The following is a 26,986-nucleotide window of genomic DNA, read 5'->3' on the forward strand; positions in this document are numbered from 1 at the left end:
TTATTATTACTGAATGCCTGCAAACAAAGGGCATTTCAGAGATGAAATAGGATGTAACAATAAATGTCAACATATTTTTCTAATATTTGTCATGTGTTATAAAATAAACATGACAAATGAAAAACTAACTTTTTACTTTAGTTAAGCTTAAGGTTTTCTAAAAAAAAGAGTTAATCATAACCCAAAATTTCTTTGTAATGAGACAGATGATACAATAGCTTATATTCTTAATAGACTCTTAGGTCATTATTAGTTACCATGTGAAATTGCTAAAAAGAGACATTTAAATTTATATCATTAGACCATTGCAATGGAATATATAGTATTCATTATTAGGGCTATATGTGATTTTTTATATAGCACAGATTTGCTTTTTGCTTGTAAAGTGCTTACTTTTCATTTACTACAATATTAAAAGTAAATAAAAATTATGGTAATAATTGTTTTGAGTACCTTTGTCTTACTGCATTAAGATTATCCCACTCGATTATTCTTTCGTTTTGTTCCAGTTTATGTGTCCTTTCCAGTTTATGTGTCCTTTCTCTACTAGTTGCTTTCCCTCTTTCCTTCCCTGGGATATATATGTCTGCTACAGGTATTTTAACAGCAAGACAGAAGTAAGGGACTGAGGATACAAATTTAATCTCCATGTTTCTAGTCTCATCTTTCATTTCCATCTTCTGTTATCCTTTGCATCTCTAAATCCAGAGTGTCTGTAGGAGAAATTAAAAATAAACAGCTGCTGGAAGTATACGGCAGGTGCAGACAGATACACTAAGCTACCTTAGGAGGGAAAAGGAATCTGAGCATTGAACCCCTCTATTTACAATCTATCTTACACTATTTCCTTATGCTTCCAAGTCCTGGGCCATCTTTGTGATTCAAAAGTAAATTTTCTTGCACTTTCTCCTCTTCCACTCTGAAGGCTCTTAGGTAACAACTCTTTCTATTTTTCAATTTATCAATTCTTCCCCCACAACCTGTATTTCAAAGCTTTATTAAAATTTATTGTGTCATCTCATTTTCTCTTTGTCCTTGTGGGTTTACACCTCTTTATTTCATCACTCTCCCTTTATGAGCTTTTGAGAAGCAGACGTGATAATTCTTTGTAGTAAATCTGCCACACTTACCCAATTTCTATTAGTACGTAGGAGTAACTAATTTCACTGCAAATCACTTCATGCTTCTCAGATCCTAAACATTTAGTAATATCTTTGAAGCTGTATATAAATGTGAATTAGCAAGATTCTAGGACCAAGACTTGGAGGAGAGAGATGAAGAATGGTACACTGTACTCCTTGTTATTAAGAGACATTCAGAGGTATTTTAATGATCTGTCTCTGACCTTGTGAGTACCTTACAGGCACTCAGGTCATACACTCATCTATTTACCTCCTATCTGTAGAGTATCATTGGGATAATTTCTGCACTCTAATGAGACTTCATCTACTAGAAAGGCATTTTCAAAAAATTAGCTGAAGATAGGGACAATTATATTTTCAGTTTAGTTTTATAATCTAAGAAACCCCTATTGAAAAAGCAAGTATAGTAATTTTGAGTAAATTTATTTGACTAAAAAACAAAAAGAAAAGTGAATTTACTAGACATATAAAGAAAGAAAAAGTGAGGTGCCCATCTTCTTGATTGCTGTTGTGTTCTTCACATTTAAAGGGCAGATAAGATCAGAAGTGAAATAGAACGGCTGCTTTTGTTATGACAGTAATGAGCTAGAATGAGACTTAGGTCAAAAAGACTGTAGATATGGGGTCACAGAGCGGTGAGACTTCATGAATTTATTCATTGAAATGTGGCCGTGTCCCCATAAAATAAGATGTCATCATTGCAAGTGCAGGTCACTTTGTTGCACAGGACTGCTGTCTAACTCTGCTATGAGGGAGTCATCCAAAACTGGTTTATGTATTTGACTGAAAATAGGAAAATTATTAAACTTTCAAAGAGAAAAAAAGCACGGGGTCACTCCTTAGAAGATTTAGCATTTTGCTTTTTGATAATAATAAAAATGTATGTTTCTGAAAAAAAGAAATATGAAATGAGACTTTTGTGGATAAAATATTAAATTTTGAGTTATTCCAAGAGAAACAAATAAGATGTTTGTTCTATAAATCTGAGGAGAGTTTTGTTCAATGGAGCTTTAAAGCTATCTGTTCAGAGAGAAATACTTATTTTTAAAAAGTTACATTGTTTTGATATCTTGAGGTATATGCTAGTTTAATACATCCATTCATTCCTTTGGCAATCTCTAGCATCTTCCATTTCTTATTTTCTACAGCCCAACCTCACAGTTCACCAGTAAAAATAATAATTATTGCTAAAATTTTAAAACAGCACAGTTTGGAAATAAAAATTAATTTTTTATAAATACTCCAAACTTTTAAAATAACAATAATTTTGAAGTCTGTTATGATGTTAGAATACCCTCATCTCTGTGGCTTTACTCAATATCTCTGAAAGGGTATTATTTAGGCTTTCATTTCTACTTTCTAACTTAGAATCTTTTTTCATGTGACAGAACTAAAGGACAAATGTATTTTAAAAATAAATAGGGTATATAGGGACATTGTAAAAACTACACATTCTATTGAATTTTCTTTTAAAATATATGTCATAAAAACTACACATTCTATTGTACTTTCTTTTAAAATATATGTACATAATTTTTGTTATACCTATTTAAACCATGTAGAAAAGTACAGGGTATTATATAACAAATACTCATGAACACACCATATTTTCTTTAGTCCTTCCAAAAAAAATTACAGATGTAATAAAACTTACTTAATATCATGTTCTAATACAATTCTCCTATATAACTCCATAGAAATAATCAAGAATCTGTTGTTAGTTTGTATTCTACATGATAGTACTTTTAAAGATATAGCTACTTCTTATCTTTCTATTATTTATTTTCTATTTTAATAAATTCTATTTTTATCTTTATTATATATTTTTTAGTTTTATTCTATTAGTTTTATTTGTATTTGTTGCTTTATTTTCTAACTTCCTAATGATTAACATATTTACTTTCAATATTTATTAAAAACACATTTAAAACAAACAAAAAAATGAATGCCCACTTTTACCACTACTATTCAACATTATACTGGAAGTTCAAACCAAAGCAATCACACAAGAAAAAGAAATAAAAGGCATCCAAATTGGGTAGTAAACTTTTAGTTGCTTGTCTTAAAATGTCCTTATCTCCTTTTAAATAATTCTGAGCTGAGTATAGAAATATAGTTTGAAATCTTTCCTTTGCAGATTGAAACTATATTGGCATTATTGTTACTATGGAGAAATCTATTGTCAATCTAATTGTCTGTCTAGTGATCTTTACCCTCAAGTAGATTTAATGAGTTTTCCCTTACCCCTGATTTGCTACAGCTTCACTAGGATGAATCTAGATAACAATTAAAAAAAAAAATCCTGCTCAAAAATCATGATATATTTTCAATATGAAAACACAGTTCTGGACATTTTTTAGCTATTACCCCTTAAGTTTTACTTTTCTGCCATCTCTCCAATGTATTTTTGAAGTACTTCAAACTACTCTTTACATCTTTACAAATTCTTCAATATTTCATATCTCTTTGCCTCTGAGTACTCTTTGCTAGGTTCATTTCTCTACTGGATCTTTCAATTAAATGATTATTTTATTCTGTGGAAACTCTCCTTCATTACAGAGTTAATTCCCTTTAAAGATTATTTTCAATTTCAGTGACTATATTTAAAAATATATTTTAAATGTATGTTTTCTCTTATTCTGTTTTGCTTTTCTGGACTCTATATCTAGTAGATCTGCAGTTTCAGTTCTTCTCAGTTCTAAGCATTTATTTTTCATTTTCGCTTCATGGAACTAATAGCGTTTTGAGCATGAAAGAGGTTTTTAATGTCTCCTCTTTTGTACTTTATGTATCATTCTTATTTATTCAGGTGGAGGAACGGCACTTTCAAAGTGTGAATATATAATGCAATCTTCACTAGAAGTGTGAACAATTTGTTTTTTGTAAAGGTATTGTAAGGGGAGACATAAAAAGAGGCAAATGGGCTTCCCTGGTGGCACAGTGGTTGAGAGTCTGCCTGCCGATGCAGGGGACACGGGTTCGTGCCCCAGTCTGGGAAGATCCCACATGCCGCAGAGTGGCTGGGCCTGTGAGCCATGGCCGCTGAGCCTGCACGTCGGGAGCCTGTGCTCCGCAACGGGAGAGGCCACAACAGTGAGAGGCCCGCATACCACAAAAAAAAAAAAAAAAAATAGTGGCAAACACATGGAGAGTTTAAAATTTTTTTGTGTAATATAAAATTTTTGGATAGTTTTTCACTTTTAGCTAACACAAACATATTTTTCAGTTTATTAAACACCTTTTGATAAACAATTGTTTACTACTGTGTCACGTACATTATAATGTTGTAATGCCATGACATTCTTGGCTCAGTTTTTCACAATTTATGAATAAAGCATTTTAAGAAAACTTAGTAGAGATAATAATCAGTGTTTGGTAAAAAATCCTTTCAAACTTCAGACTTTCCTTTGTTACTCTCCACAGGTGATATTTCTGCTTGGAGGACACTGAACAAAGGCTCACATGTTTCTTTTACCTGTGAAGTGACTGACTCTACCAAATGCTGTAATCAACATGAATCCTCTTTTGGCAGCAGTACTGGCTCAATAGTTACTATGATTTGGAATAGACTATTAACCACTAAGGAAAGATGGCTTATTTTATTCTTCTTTTTCTATGAGTGAAACTTTTTACATATAACAGTAAACTTTCCTTCAAATCATAAAGGGTAATTGTATTTTTAGTTATACATGTAAAATTCTAAGCAATTTCAACTCTATTATGAAGTTATTTGAAAAAATATATAATATTGATGAATATAACATTATCAGGTGTTCTTATCTATATATTAGAATTTCAAGATAAAGAGCACTAAACATATTCAGTGTCTTATTTACAGATTTTATAGCCACATAGTCAAACCATGATTTCCAGAACAATGCTCTAGCACTGTGAGAAGAATGTGGGAGAATGAGAGAAAATGTGACTTTCCTCTATAAATCAACTGGATCCGAGCTTCAAGTAATTTAATCTTCTCTATTTTCTCATGTTTTCCCCTATGGTCTTTCTGACAGAACTATTGATGCTTTCAATCTTTCCACTAAAATTGTAAGTGTAAGAAAGACTTGCTTTTCCTAATCAGCTGGGGGGAAAAATAAGTCTTCGCTTTTATCACACATGGAAGCATTTACTATTCAGCTAGCCGATGCTGAGAAGTCGATTTCTCAAAAGATTTAGTTTTTAGTCAAATGCTCCCAGAATGAACACTCTTGAATCCCAGCATGCAAAATAGGAGGATACTTGATACTACTAGTGTTCTTTTGATTTCATTACTCCCACTCAGGAGTAACTCACAGAATTTGAAAATCAACTAAAAAGTGAATCAAAATTATACTTTAAGATGAATTCGCAATGAAGGCAAAAACTTCTGCATGAAGTAAAAAGAGGCATATATTCTTTGTCATGTTTTCTGGTAGAATGATTTGAATGCAGGGTAAGAATGACCAAATAGGAATTTTTTTTGGTGGTAAACTAATTAAAGTCACTTCTCATAGCTGACTTTTATGATACACTTCATGTATGGCTTAATGGGCCTGTAACAGTTTCTTTATGGAAAAAATTTTTCTGAGGCATTCTGGGGTATATAACAAAATAAAAGTAATTATGGCTAGATTTTAAAATGAGCTCTTTTTAGACAAAGCTTTCCACATGAAGATTTAGTAAAGTTACATCTGTTTTAGATAGAGATCTTTAAGCATCAGTCCTCAACAGCTACTTTGATAACAAGCAAACTGAAAGACCTCCAGGGTTTCTGATTTCCTACCACAACTGGCTTCAGTCAAAATGACTGTTATTCTTCATATTTTGCAGAACTCATTTTATTTAGCTGAAAGTCAAATGCTACTGAAAATCAGTTTCAATTGGGATACCCATCCAAAGCTGTAAAAAGGAAAAAATCTTTTTGGTCAGAATAAACGTTTCTCAAATATCTAAAGTCATACAAATGAAGCATTTGTTTTGAGCCAGTGGCCCACCCTGGGTGCCGATGGTGGGTGGTCATCACTGTATTTGCTTCTCAGTTTGTATACCTCAAAGCAACGGAAAGGCTGGACTCCTGAGATTATTAAATGATGCCATACAACATGGACAGAAGCTCCTTAAGGTCAAGGGAACTGCGTTTTAAATTTGTTTACATGCTCAGTGTCTTTTTAAGGGTTCTACACTAAACTGAATGAATTATAATTACTTGGATTTCTTGAAGTACCATGTCTTTAATAAAAATTCTATATTTTTGCTATGTATGTATGTATGTTACTCTATGAATGAAAAAGAGGAGATTTTTCTTCTTAATAGATAAGCTAGTAAGATTAATCTTTTTCTTTTACAATTTTTCTTTCTCTCCGCTGATTGCACTCATCACTATCTGAATCTGTCCCGCTCCCAACAAGAATGCAAGCTTCATATAGGCTGGGATTTTGTTTGTTTGGTTCACTGATATATCCCCAGAGTCTAGACTAATTGTGCATGGCATATAATTGACACTCAATAAATAGCAATTGAGTAAATAAGTTAGCAACTATTCCACATTTTGGGAGAAGTTAATACAGTAGTTCAGTTGAAGTCTCATGGAAGGAGCCTTAGGAGCAGAGACAAAGATGAATAGCAAGACCCCAATAAATATTAGCAATTATTAGTATCAGCTGTTTGTGATCCCCCCTTTGCTGATGAAAGTTTACTTAAGAATCTTAATCTCAAGAAGAGATAAGGAGGGATTCATTACACCTAGTAAAAATTATTATGGAAAACAGGCTCAAATATTATTTCTTTCAGAGGGTCTATTTATTTTTATCAAATATGTGACGTCCTTTAGACAAAACAATGATTCTACCATCTCAGATGCAACAACAAGAAGATATGTAGATGGATAGTTACACATTTACATATGTACAATGGTATGTCTATATATCTCGATCAGTATTTATATCTATATATTATATATACATATATTTGTCTACATGATGTATGCATTTCCACCATTGTGGTTATTTTTTTAAATCTGATCCTTGCTAAATTTAATTATCTGAGTTCACTACGTTTATCTTCCTGTGAACTCCCAAATTAAGTATCGATATAATTATTTTAAATGAATCTTTAAGGAGAATGAGGAATACAATACATACCTCATCTCATAGATTTACTTTGAGAAAGCTAACACTAACTCTTACCAAGTTGATTTGCTTGCATTTTATTTTCCACTCTACCTACAACTAGTGTTCCTTTTTATTTTAGTCATTAAAGCAGGAAGTTATACTTTGATCTTTGGTCAATCATTTCAAACCCACAATTAATACTTCCATTATATTGTTTAATCAAAATATTTTTGTTAACACACTCTTAGTTTGGAATAAAATAATCTAATTTTATAGTTCAAACTCTGCTTTGAAAAAGATATTCTAAAATGTATGTAGGAGTAATATATAAAAATGTATTGCCATTCTACCTGAGACACTAACCAGGCAATCTTAAGTAATCCAGTGTTTTCAGTAGAACATATTAGCAACTTACATGCTATGATCACAGTAAGAAACATAGTAAGAAATACAGTGAATAAGCACAGGTCATTTCCTGTAATTGGAGTTATTAAATACACCTATAATACTGTATAATTTAGTATTCTATAACTTAAAAGTACACACAACAAAACCCATATTCTTGTATTACTAATATTTTTAATAAAAGTAGCAGTAAATGAATGAAATTGCATAAATGAATAAACAAAACAGAATAATAATTTCAAACTCTTTCTTATAAAAACAGAGTTTCAAGAGCTCAAAAACAAGAGACAAGTAACAGAAATAAAGTTTCTTTACCCGTTTGTCTGTCACCTCTTGGATATAGCGTCAGGGATATTCTTCCTTAAGGGATAAAGTCATTTAAGGATTTCCCCCCCCAAGAATGACTTGAAATAAATCTTCCAAGTCATGTCTAAAAATCCTGAAATAAGAGCTGTGTGGAAATGCTGATTCTGGGGATTGTGAGTTGTGAAGGATTCATTGCAATAATGTCCTAACTGATCTCTAACATGCGTGATGTGAAGTATATGATAATCAAAAGCAAATGTCAAATTTACTATGTCCTTTTTCTAAGCAAAGAGAGAATAAATATTTTAAATGGAACAAAATTCTTTCCATGTAGTTGCATGTAGCACTAGTTTATTTTTTACAGTACAGTATTCTATTGCATAAATATGCAGTTTATTTATCCTTAGTATTATTGATAGACATTTAGATTTTTCCAGTGTTTGAATAATACAAATAATGTGATACTACAAATAATGTGGCTACAAACATTCCTGTACGTATGTACTGGTGCAGGTACAGACACATTTCTTTTGGGAAAATATCTTAGGGGTAGAAGTGTTGGTATGCATATGCTAAGTTTTGTAGATGATGTCAAATAGAGAGTCCAACTTGTTGTATCAAATTACATCCCCACTAGCACTTTGAGATAAGATTTGCTTTGCAATTCACCTATAAAACCTATTTTTTTCGTTTTAATTTTAGCCATTCTGGAGACTGTGTAGTGATATATCATCATTTCATTTTGCATTTCCTGAGGAATGATGAAAATGATTGCTTTGTAACTTGCTTCATGGCCACTATCTTGTCCCTTCTCCCTTCCCTCTACCCACTGGTAACCACTTATTTTTTCTCTATACCTGTGAGTCTGCTTATGGTTTTGTTATTTTCACTAGTTTGTTTTATTTTTTAGATTCCACATATAAGTGATTATACCATAGAGTTTTTGTCTTTCTCTGACTTATTTCACTAAGCATAATACCCTCCAGACCCATCCATGTTGTTGCAAATGGTAAAATTTCATTCTTTTTAAATGGCTGAGTAGTATTCCATTGTGTGTGTGTGTGTGTGCGTGTGTGTGTGTGTGTGTATGCCAGGTCTTTTTTATCTATTCATCTGTTGATGGACACTTGGGTTGCTTCCATATCTTGGCTATTGTAAATAATGTTGCTATGAACATTGGGGTACATGTATCTTTTCAAATTAGTGTTTTCATTTTCTTCAGATATATATCCAGGAGTGGAATTATTGGGTCATATGGTAGTTCTAATTTTAGTTTTTTGAGAAAGCTCCAGTATACCCATATTGATTTGCAACAGTATAATAAAGATAACATCTCCTTTCAGGGAAAAGTTTCAACAAGTTTGCTTTCAGCATATTATAAAATATTGGTTCTCTAAACTTGTAATTCTTTGGCTAGGTTGCTTTCTGGGGATCCAATCACGTTTCTTAGACTTTTTACTTTGTGACTCATGGATCTCTTATTTTCTTATTTTGCTTCTTAATATATCTTTTAGTCTGTATGTATTCTGATCCAACATGAAACTCACTTATACTCTTACTTGTTGAGTCTAGTCTGCTTTAATCTATTTGTTGAATTCTTCATTCATTGTTGAATCTGCTCTATTTCTGTGCATTTCTGTTTTAGATTTCATTTTGTCATATATTTTCTTGAATATACTATTCCCAGCTATTTCAATGTCTGGAAATTTTAATATCCAGATAACCTGTGGGTCTTTTAAAAAGATCTGGTTTTTCTCTTGGCTATTCTTTTTTATTGAATAGAATTTTTACTGAATGCTGAAAATTATGTATGAAATAACTTGTCCCCAACCTTTTATTCTATAATATCTTATTTTCTGATTAAGGCTTTGAAGTTCCATTTCAATAATTAAATAACAACTGCCTAATATTATACAATTATGATTCCATCTTCCTTTAAGGATTCTTTACGTCAAATAATATATGTTTCAAGTGCTAGCATAGAATTAGAATTCTATATTCAGAGAAACTATCCTTCAAGGATAAAGGTGAAATTAAGGCATTTTCATGAAGAAAAACTGAGAGAATTTCTTGGTATTTGATTTTCTCTAAAAGAACTACTAAAGGAAGTTTTTCAAACAGAGGGAAATGATAGCAGAAGCAAATTTGGAGTATCAGCAATGATAATACCAAGTGGTGGCTAGGATTTGTAGCAGCAGCTAGAACTCTTGGACATTGCTGGTGGGAGTACAAAATCGTTCAGGTATTCTGGAAAAAGGGTTGGCAATTTCTTACACAGTTAAACATATACTTTCCATACGGCCCAGCAATCCCAAAAAGACCTGTCCGTGAATATTTATTGTAGATCTATTTATAACTGCCAAGAACGGGAAACAACCCAAATATCTTTTGATGGGTGAATGGATCAACAAACTCTGGTATGTCTATATCTGCACAATGGAATATCAATTAGAAATACAAAGGAACGAACTTTTCTTTTGACCTTGATTGTGGTAGACATTAAACACATTTATAGATATATTAAGATATTAAAACAGTTTTAAACTCATATTCTTTGTGAGTGACTGTAGAGGAAACTCAGGGAAATATTGTGGAGATGCTGAAGCTCTATAATGAAAATCTATCAAGACCAAATAGCATGGCTTCTGTTATTTGAACCTCATTTGTTGATGTCTAATTAAAAGAATCATTTGCATTTGCTAATGAATGTGTTTAGCTTCTAGTCAAATAATTATTGAACAAGCATGTGATTTAATTTTACTCTCAATTTTCCAGTGGTTCACTTTTCATGCTTATTTAAGTATTACCCTTTAAAATGAGTGTTATTAATGTGTACGGCACTTGTGTCTTGTCTTTTCATCATTATTTTATTGGCTTTTTCTCCCCTTTCTCCTTTACCCTGTTTCCAGCATTTATTTAGCACACTAACTCTGGATGAGCTTATACCCTGGAAAGAAATGCATCAAATTCCACAGAATCAAGCCTTATTTTTCCAAAAATTGGGTGAGCTCCCAGAAGACATTTAATGCTTCATAGTTTTATAGTTTAAGCAATAAAAGAGAGGAAACTAATTCTCCATTCTCATACCCTCACTCAAAATGTAATTGAAAGAGAGCCTTCTATACTCTTGATGATTTGTTTTGACATCCATGAACAATCTTGCTGAGATGCATTTTTTATTCTTTCCTCTGCTATATACATTATAGATTTGTATTAATTTTCTGTTCCATATTATATAGCATAAATAGGAAGTTATGCAACTATTAGGCCAAATCAACAAATATTCAAATGAGAAGCAAGGTAATTGATAACCAAGAGTGTAAGTATTCCTGTGAATAACAAGCTTTTATAAGAATACAATGCTTCTTATTTTTAAATTATTTTATCTTCCTGTGGATGTGGACATTTTGTCTGAACAAGATGTAAGGCTGTAGTTTTTCATACCAGAAAAATCCATTTTACTGACCAAAAATAACCAGAAACATAGCAATATATTTTACCTAGATTATTTCTGAAATCTTCATTTCTCAAATTGCTGTTAAGCATGGAAAATGACTCACTTTTTTGATATTTATGGCCTTTAGGGACTCAATTTGTGTTTCTATGAAATTAATGGTTCATTATATAGAAAAATCTTAATAAAATTACACATTTGGATAAGGAATATGGCATGTGTCAATAATGAGAACACCAATAATGATTTTTACAGACTTTAGCTTGGGCTCTGCTATTACAACTTTTTCCCATTAATTTTATTTCTCTTCATGAAAGTTGGAAAATATGCAGTGTAAAGCAAAATGCACAATTCCCAGATCCAAGAAAAGAAAAAGTGTTTTAATTTCATTTTAATAATATTTTTGTATTATTATCACTACTTTATTTTTCCTGTAAAATCAATTTGTGATTATTTGAAACAAACAAATGGAAATGCTCAAATGATTTGTTTTTTTCCTTTAATTTGTAAGAACAAGAATTAAGAGAGAAATTACAGCAACCACATTTATAATAGGAACTTTTAAAAGACGAATCCAGATTATATGATTTTTGCAGATTAATTTTGCCTTTTTCACCTTCTAGATTTACCATCTCCCACAGAGTTTGACCATAGTATCTGGAAAATGGAAAATGTCTTAGAAGTCATCAAGCACATCAAATTGCTATTTTCTTTTGTTGAGACACTACAAAGTACTGACAAAGCAAGAGAAATTAAATTAAATTTAGTATACAGGATTTTAAGGTAGGAGAATAAATTATGGCATTTTAAAGGTTTTAAATTACTCACTTTTTATAGTTTATATAAATATGACACATCATTATGTGGGAAATCTTGAAGATTCAGGAGAGGATAAAGGGAAATTATTTATCCTTTCACTATCCACACATGGTTCTGAAAATATACTGTTGTTCAATACTTCTGCTCTTTATATATTCATTTAATCAGCAACTATTTACTGAGCACCTGATGTGTGCAAAAACTATTCTAGACAGTCAACCTTCCGCTTTTGAAGCCTACATTGTGGTAGGAAGGAAACTAAAAATAAAATAAGAACAACAAGAAGTCTGATAATTATAATGTACTGGCAAGAAAAAACACAGTAGGATAACATGAATTGTGGCAGGGGAAGGCTGAAGGATGTGTAATTCAGTTGAATGGTCAGGAGAGGAGGATCTGATGTTTGAAATAGAGACTGAGTAATGAGATGGAGCCATCCATGGGAGAAAGTTTCTAGGCAGCATTAAAAAAATGCAAACCACCTAATGGGGGGAATAAACTTCAATATAATGGAAAAGAAAAAGAAAAGAAATGTCAGAAGTTGTGGGAAATATTGAGCAAGGGGGAGTTTGATAATGAGGTGAAAACAGAAAAGCAGTTGTGCCAGATTGTGTAAGTCATGGTTAGAAGTCGGGATTTCATTTTATTAATTGTTTTAATTGTGGAAAGAATGCTTAACATGGGCCCTATCCTCTTAACAAAATTTCAAGTGTACAATACAGTGCAGTGTTGTACAGTAGATCTCTAGAACTTATTCATTTTGCATCACTAAAACTTTATAGCCATTGAACAGCCAGCAATTCTCCATTTCCTTCTGTGCCCAGCACCTGGCAAGCACCATTCTATTCTGTTTCTATGAATTTGACTATTTTATATACATTATATAAATGGAATCATGCAGTATTTGTTTTCTGTGTCTGGCTTATTTCACTCAGCATAATGTCCGCCAGGTTTACCCATGTCGTTGTATGTGGCAGGATTTCCTTCTTTTTATGGATAAATAATATTTCATTGTATGTATATACAAAATTTTATTTAGCTATTCTTCTGTTGATGGACATTTAGGTTGTTTTCATATCTTGGCTACTGTGATAGTGCTACAATGAACATGGGAGTTCTGTTGGAGAACTGGAGATCCTGATTTCAATTGTTTTGGATATATACCAAGAAGTGGGATTGCTGGATCATATGGTTTACTTTTCATTCAAGTTAAAATAAAATCCAACCTCAACAATTTTTTAACTTAAATAAAAGCTAATTAAATAACTATTAAGCAGAAGAGTGCTATGTATGATTTTCTTTGAAAACAAGTAACTTCTGGGTGGAGAATGGAATGTGGTGGGCTGGGAGAGGAGCAGAGGCTGAGTTGAAGTGTGGGCTCTTTAGTCCAAATGAAAGAAGGTGGCTTGGACTGAGAGAATATTGGTTAAAATGAAGAAAACGAGGTAAAAAATATATTTTTAGAGATAGGATGGATGATGTGAGGAGCTTAAGAAGAGTACAGAATCTAGAACACCACCAAGGGTAAGTAGATGGTGGTGCTATTTTCAGATAAAGGGTAAAACGAAGAAAATGTTAGGAGGGGGAGAACTCTGTCCAAAAGTTTCTTTGTTTAAAGCACCACATTCAAAAGGTGTTTGTTAGATATTCAAATGGAGATATCAAGTAGATCTATAAGTTTGGAGAGAGGTACATATATGTGTATGTATATACACATATACACACCATATATGTATATATCATGTTTTATAACATTTTTGTATTTAATCATTATTATTTATATAAGTTAATACATTTTCAAAATATCACTTTAATGACTACATAGATGTACATTATGTAAAAGTAACATAATTTATATGTAATCATTTGTGAAATGCTGGACATAAAATTGTTTCTATGTTCCTGGATTTTGTTTTTATTATTTATACTCTATGTGGTCATTATTCAAGGTAAATAATTATGCATATCTACTTTATTCCCCTGAATAAAATTTTTTATTTTATTTTATTTAATGGAATTGCCAGATCAAAGAATTTCCACACTTTTAAAGATTTTGACACAATTCCAACACTGTTCCGTCACAATTTCCATTAATGGTTCACAAAAGTGCCATTTCTCAGAATGATCAGCTAATCTAATTATTTTTTTTTGTTAACCTGTGCCATTTGCCAGAAGAAGAATATCATATCTTATTTGTAGTCTTTAAAAAATATTTCTTTGATGCTTTGAAGATGTTTATTTTTCATAAGTGTTTAGCCATTTGCCTTTCTCCTTTTGTAAATTAGCTGTATATAGTCTTTGACTATTTTTCCTTAGTAATTTTCATCTTTATCATATTCATTTTTCAGGAATTTTTGTATTATTAACATTTCTATAAACAATGAAAATATGCCTATACTTTAATATCATTCATTTTAATTATGGAGGGTTTTGATGGTTGTTGAATATTGTAAAAGTATGTATCAATGATTTCCTCCCTGTGACATCTATGTTTGAACGAACACTTAATGTAATAAAAATTCTCCACTTTTTGGTGTTTGACTTCTGACAACTTTCAAGCTTCAGATCTCACTTCTCTCTTTCTGCTCCACATCTGAGCAAGCTGATAAGAAAGCCTGGGTTCTCCCTCTTTTGGTGTCAGGCAGGGGAGACTCAGACCAAGCAAACCCCTCCTTGCACATGGGAAACCTCATCTAAAGGCTACTCCTAACCACAATCAAAACCCCAAGTCAGTCTCCTTTCCTTACTCTCTTGAGTTATTTTCAGACCAGCTTGGGAAGCTTGCCCCACCCTTCCCCAAATCCTCATTATGTAAGTAAAAAGCATTTTCATATCCTCTTGGTATGTGTGTGGCATCATCTGTCCTGATATCTGAACTAAATCATGGTGGAGGGTCCATTCTGTTTCTGCAGAGTAGCCACGGCACTAAGAAAGGACTGTTGCAACCGTAAGTCATATAATTATTTGCCAGTATTTTCTTCTATTCCTTAAATATGTTAAAAAAATTATTTCCTTTGAGGATTAACTTATTTTGGATTTTGATGTGAAGTAGGGATGTTTATTTTTTTCAAACATTAACCCTGTTGTTTCAACACTTTTTGGAAGCTATTAGGAGAAGGACAAGAGAAGTAGAAGGAAAAATAAGACTTCTTTTAATATCCTTTTAGATTTCCCAGGACATGATCATTATTTTATTTTTAGAAATTTATGAAATTCTAGAAAAATCCTAGATACAATTTTGATGGTCACTTCAATGTTGAAAACTTAGTTTAATAGAAATTCAATTTGATCAATTATTATTGTGCATTATATGTAGTTAAAAGGAAAACTATTTGGATTAAAAGGAATCTTCTGTTACTGAAATATAATTGGCAACATTAAATGTGGTGAATGCACTCCTAATTTATAGCACTGCCAATACACTGAAGCTGAAAAGAATTTCCAAGATTAAAAATGTGAAAAACAAATGACAGTTTTCAAAGGCAATCAAGAAGGCATTCATCTACTTTGCTACTTCCGAGCTAATGTAATTGGGTAGAACTCTTTGATTATTTGCTATTGGCCTGAAACCACACTACATACTTTTATTCAATTATCTCATTTAATACCTAGATCTTCATGGAAAATAGTATATGTAATATGTGTATGTATGAAAAAGAGTATATTCTCCCTCTTTACAGATGAGGAAACCAAAGCTTAGAAAGATTACAAAAATTGTAAGCCATAGGATGTAGCTTAGAACTCAGTTTAAGTGGAGACATTCCAAAAATATATTTCCTTGAAATTATTTCCATGCATTCTCTCTGAAAAACCTATTATTTACTTAAGGCAGCTAAAGGAAATGCCAATTAATGTTGTTATCATTGCAGGTTATATTATTTCAATCTTCAAATTTGAAGTAATTTTAACCAATAAGTAAGTTTTTATAGAAATCAAGATTATATTACACTACCTTTCCTTTCTATCCTCAGGAATCTTTCTTTGGTAGAAACTTGTTAAAGGTATTTTCTACAGGCATATATTGACTTCTCTTACTGACATAAAGAAGGAACCAATTCAAGGAAAAATGAAAGGCATTATCAATTATCAGCTGTGCATCTGTTAATTGAGGAACAGAAGCAAGCCTTGGCAGACCTGAAATGGCAAGACTCTATGAAGCTCAAAATAAACATGGAACAGGTCAGTCAAAAATAAAGATAAGGGCTTCCCTGGTGGTGCAGTGGTTGAGAATCTGCCTGCTAATGCAGGGGACACGGGTTTGAGCCCTGGTCTGAGAGGATCCCACATGCCGCGGAGCAACTAGGCCCGTGAGCCGCAACTACTGAGCCTGCGCATCTGGAGCCTGTGCTGCGCAACAAGAGAGGCCGCGATAGTGAGAGGCCCGCGCACCGCGATGAAGAGTGGCCCCCGCTCGCCACAACTAGAGAAAGCCCTCGCACAGAAACGAAGACCCAACACGGCCAAAAAAAATAAATTAATTAATTAATAAACTCCTACCCCCCAACATCTTAAAAAAAAAAAAAGAGATGAATCCACATTTTAAGTGCCACATTTGTCATCATATGTCATTACACTTATTGTCACATATCACCGTGGTTACTTTAGACTAGTTTCCAAGCTTTGATTTTCTACTTCATGCTTTAATGAATGAATAAATTTCCTAGACATCAATGTGATCCTTTAAGTAGTGATAAGTGATAAGTATATCATCTACAAATGCAGTATATAGCATTTTATTGCTTGAAAAATGTCTCATGTATATATTTAATCAACTTCAAATAGGAATCACAATGATTTCTTTATTGTCTTATCAGAGAAAAGTACTTACTAGAAGGAAATCTGTATGCATTTAAAACCTTATTTCAAGTACACTATAGATAAGAATTATTTTTTCAGATAAGTGTTCACAGTAATACATTTTCTGAACTGGAAAAGAGAAATGTATATCACCCTATTAAGAGGTTCTATTTATTTTTGTTCTTTTGTAGCATTGTATTCTTTCCTGAGATCTTTCTTCTTTTATCAGTATACTACCTGTTTTAATCTAAAATAAATAACTGAATATTTAGGGTTTTATTACTTTTACCTGGAAATTTTTGATCATGCCATCATTATGTTGTCAAGGTAGCTAATGGCATATCTTTTTCCTTTAAGGAAAATATATGTCCATTTTATGAAATAATATATATATTATCAAGATATGAGCTAGGGGTTTGAATGTGTTGATTGACTTGTTTAAAATAATAATGAGTCATAAAATGACATTTATACATATATACATACATTCATGCATGGACACATGCATATATATGTATATACACACATGCACACATGAATATTTCCATTTAGGGATACAAATGAGATGTGGAATAAATTAGATACTTTCCATGATAAAAACTTTCCACTATAATTGCTACATTATAACTATATATAAATATATATGTGTATATAAGTATAAATATATATTAATATAAACTAGATCTATATAAAATATCTATATATTTATATTATATAATAGCTATAGCTTTATCCCTTTCCTGAAATGCAATTTTTCTCTCTGATTCTATCTAGTAGAAGAATGTCAATGACTACCTCTTTTTTTCCCCTTTTGGTTCTACAAATCATATATAACTCAGGTTAAGAAATCAGCATTGCATGACTTAGAACCACTCAACATGGCCTGTTCTACAGCATTTTCCTAACTACTGCCACTATTGTGACTTTTTAGATGAATATTCTTATTCTTTTTGCTTATAGTTTTTAAACCTATGTATGAATCCATCAAGTACATTAAATTTTCATACTTTAAAATTCTATTTAAATTGACACACACTTTTTAAATTTTTCTGTGACTGCTTTTGCACTCAACATTTTCTTTGTGAGATTTAACTGAGATGACTCATATTTCTGTAGATTGGTCATTTTCACTGTTGTATAGTATTCTGATAAATAGATAAACTACAAGGTATTAATCTAATATATTATCAACAGGTCTTTTGCTGGATTCCAGTATTTGTTATTATGAACAGCGTTACTATGAACATTCTTCTATATGTTTCCTTCTGTATATGTACAAGAGTTTCTCTAGGGAATATACTTAGAAATGAAATTGATTAAATATTAGGTCTATGAATTTTCAAATTTATTAGGTAATAAGAGATAATTCTTTATCAAAGTTGTAATTTACATATTCACCAATAGTAAAGAAAGTTCTCATTGCTTGGAACTTTCTTGCTAATACACAATAGTGTCAGATTTTTAAATTTTTGCCAACCTGGTAGATGCATAACAGTATCTCTTTGTAATTTTAATTTGCATTCCCCTGATTGCTAATAATATTACACATCCTTTTTTGTTTACTGGTCGTTAGACTGACCTCTTTTGGGTTGTTATACTTTTATCTTTGTAATAGATATATAAAACTTCTCCAAAATCTCTGATTACTAATTTTGTCAGTTATATGTGTTATCAGTAATTCTTGCCACAATAATGCTGCATAAAAAACAAAAATCATTCCTTAGTGGCATATAAAATAAACATGTATTTACCCCCTCAGTTTAAGAGTTGTCAGCCTAGGCTAGGCTTGCTGGCAGACTTTCCTGGTCTCAGCGGGTCTCATCCAAACATCCAGCAGTCTGATGGGATTGGCTAATCTATTAGTTACAAAATAGTCCATGTACAAATGTATTATCTAATTAACCCCTCCTCTTTATTGAATACCTAGTTTCTAATCGTTTGCTATTATTAGCAGAGCTGTAATGAATATTCTTATAGAGAAATTTTTTTTGCATGTGTCTGAATCATAAAATCTTTAGGACAGATTCTTAACATGGAATCATTGTGGTGACATGGAGACAAATTTTCACAATTTATATGTTCTGCCAAATTGCCCTCAAAAAGGGTTATAACAATCATTCTTCCACAAATATTAAATGAAAAAATTGACTTTTCCCATTGTTAAGACTCGGTACTGTCAATTTTGCATATTTTGGCCTAACTAATTAGTTCAAAAGTGATCCCAGTTTTGTTTTATCATTTTTTATTGCCAACATATTTAAGAATCTTTTTTCTATTTTCAATGTCCTTTGTAATTACTTTTTCATTCCTTTGCAAATTTATCTCTTAAGTCATTTGTCTTTTTCAAGTTGATTTGTGGGAGTTTCAAATGTTCTTTCATTCTATGGCTTTATTTGGACATTGATTATGATGAATTTTGACATGCACAAGACTTTGTTTTCATTCAGCTAAGTTTTTCTTAAGAGGTCTCTTTTCCCCTTTTTGGAAGGCCCTCCACATACAAAGTATATTGTTTAAAGACACAGATTTATTTTTTCTTTTGAAAAACTTTTACCACATAAAGAATGAAGTCATCTTTTTTATTGTATTGCTATTTATGTCATTAGGATATTTTTCATTGAAATCTTAGATTTACCTAGAATTTGTTGTTATGCATGGGTATGAATTAGAAATGTACATTAATTTTGTTCCAAGTACCAAAACAAATTTTATGGCAAATTTTCATTTATACATAAGAATGGCTCTGAACTTTCTATTCCACACAATTCCATATAATTAAAAATGATACTCTCAATCCAATCTTGCAAGTATCTTAGTTCCATTAGAATTGATTGTCAATCTAACCTACTCTCATTATTATTTACATTCTCAGAAATTCTTCTTCTTTTTCATCAGCTAATGGCTTCCTTCTAATTTTCCAATATTGGTAAAGATTTATTTAATTCTTATGTTTCTTCTCTCATTCAGTATGATTTTGAAAGAAGGAGATTAAAAAAACCTTGCATTTGTTTACTCATTGTGAAACAAAAGTGGATATTTAATTTATATTTTACATTTGGACTTTATGAATATATTAAGTAATATGAAAAATTTTAAGTTATTTTGAAAAGCAAATAATCATGCCATAATCTACTTTTATAAAAGGAGTTGTACACTCATTAAATATCTATTAAATAGCTGGAATTATTAAATACACATCTAATAATCAAAATGATCTTACAAGGTATTTATTAGACTTACAGAAAATTATCTGAGTGTATGTGTGTTTTCTTGTTGTTATTCATCCAATAGCCATCTCCAAATACTACTTCCTTACAAATAGAATTGTTATTTCCTTTGCCCTACTCTAAGTGAACATGAGTGATTTAAAATCTTCCCAGATTCAGGGCATAAATCTTTATATATTTGAGCTTTGCATGCCCTTTGCCTCAAATTATGAGGCTCTGAGATTTTACCCTACTCCCTAGGTAACAAGTTAGCCAGCCACAGCTTCATAGTTTCTGGAAGAAGCAACATTCTTCAGATGTGTCAGATGAAGCACAGTTTAATATTCACTACAGATAAAATTACTATTAAAGATAAGAAATCTAGAATTTATATATAATATTTGTATTGATTATATTTAATTATGGTTATATTTTTATTATTGATAAATAATACGTGACTTTCTGCAATTTAACAAAGTTTACACTTTTGTATGTCTGCATTCTGCGATGATCCTTGAGATTTTAAGGGTTGTATTCTCCCATGAGTTCATTAAGTAGTTTCATATATTAGCTCAAAACCTTTCTGTGACCCTTCATTTCCAGTGTCACAAGTGCAAATTCCCAGGGCTGTAAACAATCACCTGCCAAACTTTTGGTGAACATTTCACCAAATGTGCTTATCTTTTCTCGTGCTCCTGTCTTTATTCATGCCAATTCTCAGACATAGAATGTCTTGGATTCCATGTGTCAAAACCCATGCTATCATTCTGGAAGCTATATTTTTGCATTACATGTTGTATGTATTCAATGTTAAACTCTTTGTACTTTGATAATATTTACATTTGAATAAAATGTCTTTAGAAATATTTAATTGCCTTCCTATGAAAATTAACATCCAAGGAGCCCAATACCCCACGATTGTTAATAATAGTAGCAATGTATTTTTCTGCACTTAAAATATTCCACACGCAATTTATAGTAGATGCTCTCTATACCTTACTCATTACCCCTCTTTCAAATGCATTAAGTGCCAACATGTTTATCTTTGTGCCTGAGAGGTTTGTTTTGTTTTGTTTTGTTTTTTGTTTTCCCTTGAAACTGCTGAAAGATATAATACCATGATTGGGACCCACCATCATCACCACTACCAGCAGCTCTCAATGAGTGACTCTCAGGAATTGGTACATGAACTGTCTAATTCCTTTATTCTTTGGGTAGGACAATTTTTAGATATATGGTTTCCATCTTTCTGCAGAATTGTATGATGCTCTAGACCAACACTTAAGAGCTCTGATGAACATTTGATACTTCACCACTATTGACAAGTTTCCCTTTCCTGTATTAAGTCCCCCACTTCCAAGTATTAAGTTCTCTGCACTTCCAAGTAATTATTTGACCTCAAATTCTTGTCTTTGAATCTGCTGTTGAAAGACCCCATACTAGGACAGTTTATCGGAAGTGGTTCCCAAATGCAGTTCCTGAATCACTGTAGTCAAATGACAAGAAGCCCACTCCAGGGAATATAACTCCTGGAATGCTATAGTATCACAATTTTTAAGCCTCATCTGTAGTGAACTGGGGTAAGATAGAGATAAAGGAGGATGCATAGATTATGTAATTTTTCAAGACTTTTGACCATATGATAATAAAGAGAATTTCCAGCATTATGAAGTCGGTTGTCTCTCATTAAGTTCCAATGATACAGTAAAGAAAGGAAAGGACAGATTTAGTTTAGCCAACCACCAATTCAGGTCACAATTTAAGAGCCAGAAGTTCTTTATGTCAGAGCCAAAGACCCTCATTGCCTGTAGCTGGTAGACTACAGGGCTGAAAACAAGGCCCAGGATCAGATTGTGAGTGAAGCAAAATTGCAGTGTTTATTTTGCTTTTTATTTCTTTCCTACTCCCAGGAGCCTTTGTTGCTAAAGTAAGGACTATGATACAGAAGTCCTGGGACCTTGCAATTTAGATAAGATCATCTGTGTGAATGTGCTTAACAACCTTGAACCTCCAGACTCCCTGAATGTCCTGGGATGGTAGAAGTGTCTCACTGTCCCTCAAGGATGGAAAATTAGCCTTGTCTGGAGACCATGCAGAGACCTCACAGGAGGCAGATGCTTCAAACAACTATAACTGCCCTCTTTGAGATTTGACCCCATCTCCCTTTATATATTCTAGGCAAATAACTAGGATCATGTTTCAGCATGGCCCAGGGGAAGTATTTTTTCTCCTTCAGGAGGAAAACAGGGCAATGGCTAACTTCTTTCTACCACAGGGAAACATTAGAAGCTTCCTGGGAATGGATCATAAGAGAGCTTGACTAGGATGCCTTGATAGAGTACTGAGGAGGGCACAAAATGGGAAGAGTGAAAGGGTTTATTCCCAAAGACCCTATGACATACCAGCTAACTCTATTCCCTAATAGTGACCAGAAGCACCTACTTTACTATAACAATAACAATGGTGTGGAGAATGATAGCATTATTAAAAAGCTCACAGTTGGCTATTTTTTTCATAAGTCAGGAATGACAGTAGGGTGAACCTCTATGGTATTGGTCTCTCTAGGGTCAACGGAGATAATACAATTCTGGAATCGTATGGGTCATGTAGCAGCATTTAACTGTCAGAAGCAAAGCGGATGTCATCTGAGGGAACCCAACTTGCAATGATCTATGGTAATAGCTAATATACCATGATGTCCCAAGAGATGAGATAGAGTAAACGGTGACAAGTTTTTTCCTTGACTTATACAACCAGCAAAGATCAAGAATGAGAGAACTGAAGGCTAAGATCAGTGGCCACAATGGAAAACCAGCTTCCACATATGGAGCAGTCCTATGACCCCTATAGCTCATTGTTTAAAGTGGAGGACAGTTCATCTTGCAAAAGAACCCAAAATGCCATAGCAAGTATACTGAGTAGTATTTTCCCCCAATAATCCCCCGAGAAACCTTTAGTCATTTATCAGAATATTTGTGCATGGGAAAATGAGCATACTAAACTTTTTAGGATATTTGAATCACAGTCTAAGATGACAATCATACTTGGAGACTCAAAACACCATTATGGCCCAACTGTAAGAGTAGGGACATATAGAAGCCAGGGGATAAATGGGATCCTGGCCAAAGCCTATCTCACAGCGTGTCAGTTGGTTCTCCAGGTCTACCGAGTGCTTCCCCAGTATGTATATACTGCATAGCTGGCTTGATTCATGTGCTGTTTTCTTGTTCTCTGGAGTTAAAGCCATAATGGTAAGAATGGCCAAGAGGAAGCCGTACTACTCTCTTTTCTCTGGCCAATGTAGTAAATTGGAAGTAATGCTATGCTCTGGGTAGTATGGTAAAGATTAGTGCCACTCTTAATAATTACAAGGATTTAGGGGTCATAGTTCCACCTAATGTCTCTGTTTATTTTACTAGTCTAGTCCCTAAGAAAGGTCACATAGATTACAAAAATGACAGACTACCATAAATTATTCAAGTGATAGTCCTAATCATAACTATTGTATTGTATGTGGTATCTTTACTAGAAGATTTTATATAAACTCTGGGAGTTGGTATCTGGCTATTGATGTAGCAAATATATTCTTTCAGTCCCTGTCATGGAGAATCAGAATCATTTACATTCACCTGGAATAAAGAGCAGCATAGATTCAGTTTTGTCACAGGATAATGTTAACTCTCACTCTTGGTCACAAAGTCAGAAGAGACCTTGATCATCTGGACATTTCACATTATATCACACTGATCTACTATATTGAGGGCACCATGTTCATCTGGCCTAGAAAATAGTAAGTGGCAAGTGCCCTGAGTCCCCTGGTAAAACCATGTGTATCGTAGGGTATAAAAGAATCATAAAAAGGTCCAGAATATGTCACACAAGTATAGTTTATAAGTATCCAGACATTAGAGGTATGTCAAGATATCTCCTCCAAGATAAAGAACAAGTTGTGGCAGCTTGCATCCCCTGCCACTAAGAGAAAGGCACAGAGTTGGTAGGCTTCTTCATATTTGGAAGACAGCACATATTACACTTGAAAATACAGCTCCATCCCCATTTATTAGATGATTTGGAAAGCTATCAACTTAAAGTTATCCAGCACATTAAAATGCTGTGCTAAAATATCTGGCAAGCCCAAATAAAAGTGTCGTAGCAAAGACCTTGGGCATGGAGGGTTAGCGCAAGGACATGCCAACTGCAGCAAAGATGTATTCACTGTTTTAAAAGCTGTCGTAGCAAAGACCCTGGGCATGGAGGGTTAGCGCAAGGACATGCCAGCTGCAGCAAAGACGTATTCACTGTTTTAAAAGCAGCTCCTGACTTGCTATTCAGCCCTACTACATGCTGGGCAACTAAGCATGAGGCATTGAGTGACTTCGTAACCTGAGCTGCCCATCCTGAGCCAGGTATTATAAAAACCCACCAAGTCACAGAGGTATTCAGATGCAAAGCAATCCATCACACATTTGAAATGTCATGTTATGAATCAGACCCAATTAGATTAGAGAATACAAGTAACTTACAATGCAGGTGACAGTACCACCTATTCCAGTCTCATGGATGCCTCTCCCACGGCTTCTAACCAAGGTCTCTTAGGGGCTCCCCATGGCCAGCTATTGGAAAAGAGAAAAACTAAGGTTTGATTCATAATGGCTGGGTAGATATATTGGCACAAGCTTATGATGCCCTGCTGCTGCATGAGAGTCCCACTAAACTGTATCTCTGAATGTCAGGGAGCAGAGAACTGTATTTCAATGGGCAGAGCTTCAGATAAATTTGTGTAGATGGAGAGTTGACCTCAGATGAATATGTTCACTAAATCCTGAGCAGCAGCAAATAGTTTAGCTAGTTGGCCAAAGACCTGAAATAACATTTAAATAGGAAACAATCTGTTCTTAGAGAAAAACATGTGGATGTACCTACAGGATTACGCTTAGGCACAGAGATGGTGAATCTCTGTGTCTCTCGCTGGTATTCACTAAAGAGCATCCACAGCAGAGGAGGCATTATAGAACAAAATAGAGAAGGTGAATTGTCTAGTAGAGATCGCAGCACCACTAAATTTAGCACGCTGAGGTGAAAGCTATGGCTACACCTGATTGGTCAGTATACCAGCAGGCAAAGAAGGACTTCTTATGTCAGACCAGGAAATTGACCCTGATTATTAGGAGGAGGTAAGATTGCTGCTGTATAATGTGGGAAAGGAGATTCATTTGGACAACATTTTTGTGCTTCTATGTCTAGTAATAATCGTAAATGGGCACCTGTAGCAACTTCAGCCTAACAAGGACATGATAGCACTGTCCTTGCTTAATTGGAATGATCCAATTAAGATTGCTAAACAGTGCACTAACCAAATGCAAATCAAGACTCTGTAAAGAGAGATAATGAAGGAAAATTATTTATGCCTTACTTTCTATTATAAAAGAAGCAATTCTGGAAGACAAAAATAATCATGGTCTCTCATAATTGAGTAGTTCCAGGAACCTATATAATCACATGATAGCATGACTCCTCAGGCATGAGGTGTGCTTTACAACACCAGGCAAGCATACTAGAACATATGTGCCTGCTGAGAGTAAGAGGAATCTGGAATGGGTGGTAAAGGAGGAAGATTAGTATCAGTTGCAGTAATGGAAACCATAATTTGTCCAGCTAACGCTCTTTTTCTTATATCTCTCCCTCCCCTGAAATTGTGACTGGCAACTATATTGAAGAAGCAATAATAGGAAAGAGTGAATTTAACATGAAGCATTAATGGATGTGAACAGCACAAAATTCAGACTCTAACATCCATTATATATTTCATATCCTTTGAATCTTTTTGTGTGTTCCGGTAGGCTTCCAAGTGCCTGTATCTGAAGATATGTGCCTGAGGGCTCTCTTGCTTTAAAAATCAAAAACTGTGGTGCCCACAATTGCAAGGCAGCCATCTGGAAATGCCAAGGGACTAGCAATCCTGGATCAGTTCCTCTCAGTTGGTGTTCAGTTATCCAACTTCCTCCCTCCTCAGGAAAGAGAATTCTGAGGGACAGGATTTGGACCATTTTCTCAAGTTTCCCCCGACATTTAACATATAGTGGTACATTTAATAGTTCTCCACTTAATAATTTACCCTATTCTGAGTCACTTGCCCCATTTTTTTAAAACCAGAGTTCTCTGTGCTTCCCAAATAAACTACTTGCACTTGAATCCGGACTCTGAGTTGACTTTTGGGAAAATCCCAGATAATACACTAGATGTGGAGATAAATGAATAGAATATAGTATCCATGCCTGGAGAAATTTATATTGTGGAATTCAATACTAAGACATAAGAAAATGAATATAGTATGGTAGAGAATTATAATAGAATTAAGAACAAGATGCTGGGAGAGAAACAAGAGTAATATACTTAACTTCCTACAAGAAGCTGGATGAATCAGGACCAATAGCGTGGAGGAGTTGACATCCCACTGGAGTCATGAAGACTGAAGAAATGAATAGTAAATAAGAAAGTATACAGCCTAATGAGAAACTCATTTTAGGATACAATACAATAAAACCACACCCTGATTATTCATAATATTCAGTCCTTTAAGGTAAACCAACACAAACTTGAGAATTTCCAATGTGAGTCATTTCCTGTAGAAAGTTTACTCTTGTGGAAAACATTGCAAAAAGCAAAACTTCTACTCCTGTAGATAGATGATTAGGCAAAGAAACCTTTGCATTTGTTCTTCTTGAAGTTAGTTTCCTTCTGTTACTTCTAAAGAGAGGTTAATGGATT

The sequence above is a fragment of the Orcinus orca genome, chromosome 4 (genome assembly GCF_937001465.1).
Source record: "Orcinus orca chromosome 4, mOrcOrc1.1, whole genome shotgun sequence".
In the NCBI taxonomy this organism is placed as follows: Eukaryota; Metazoa; Chordata; class Mammalia; order Artiodactyla; family Delphinidae; genus Orcinus; species Orcinus orca.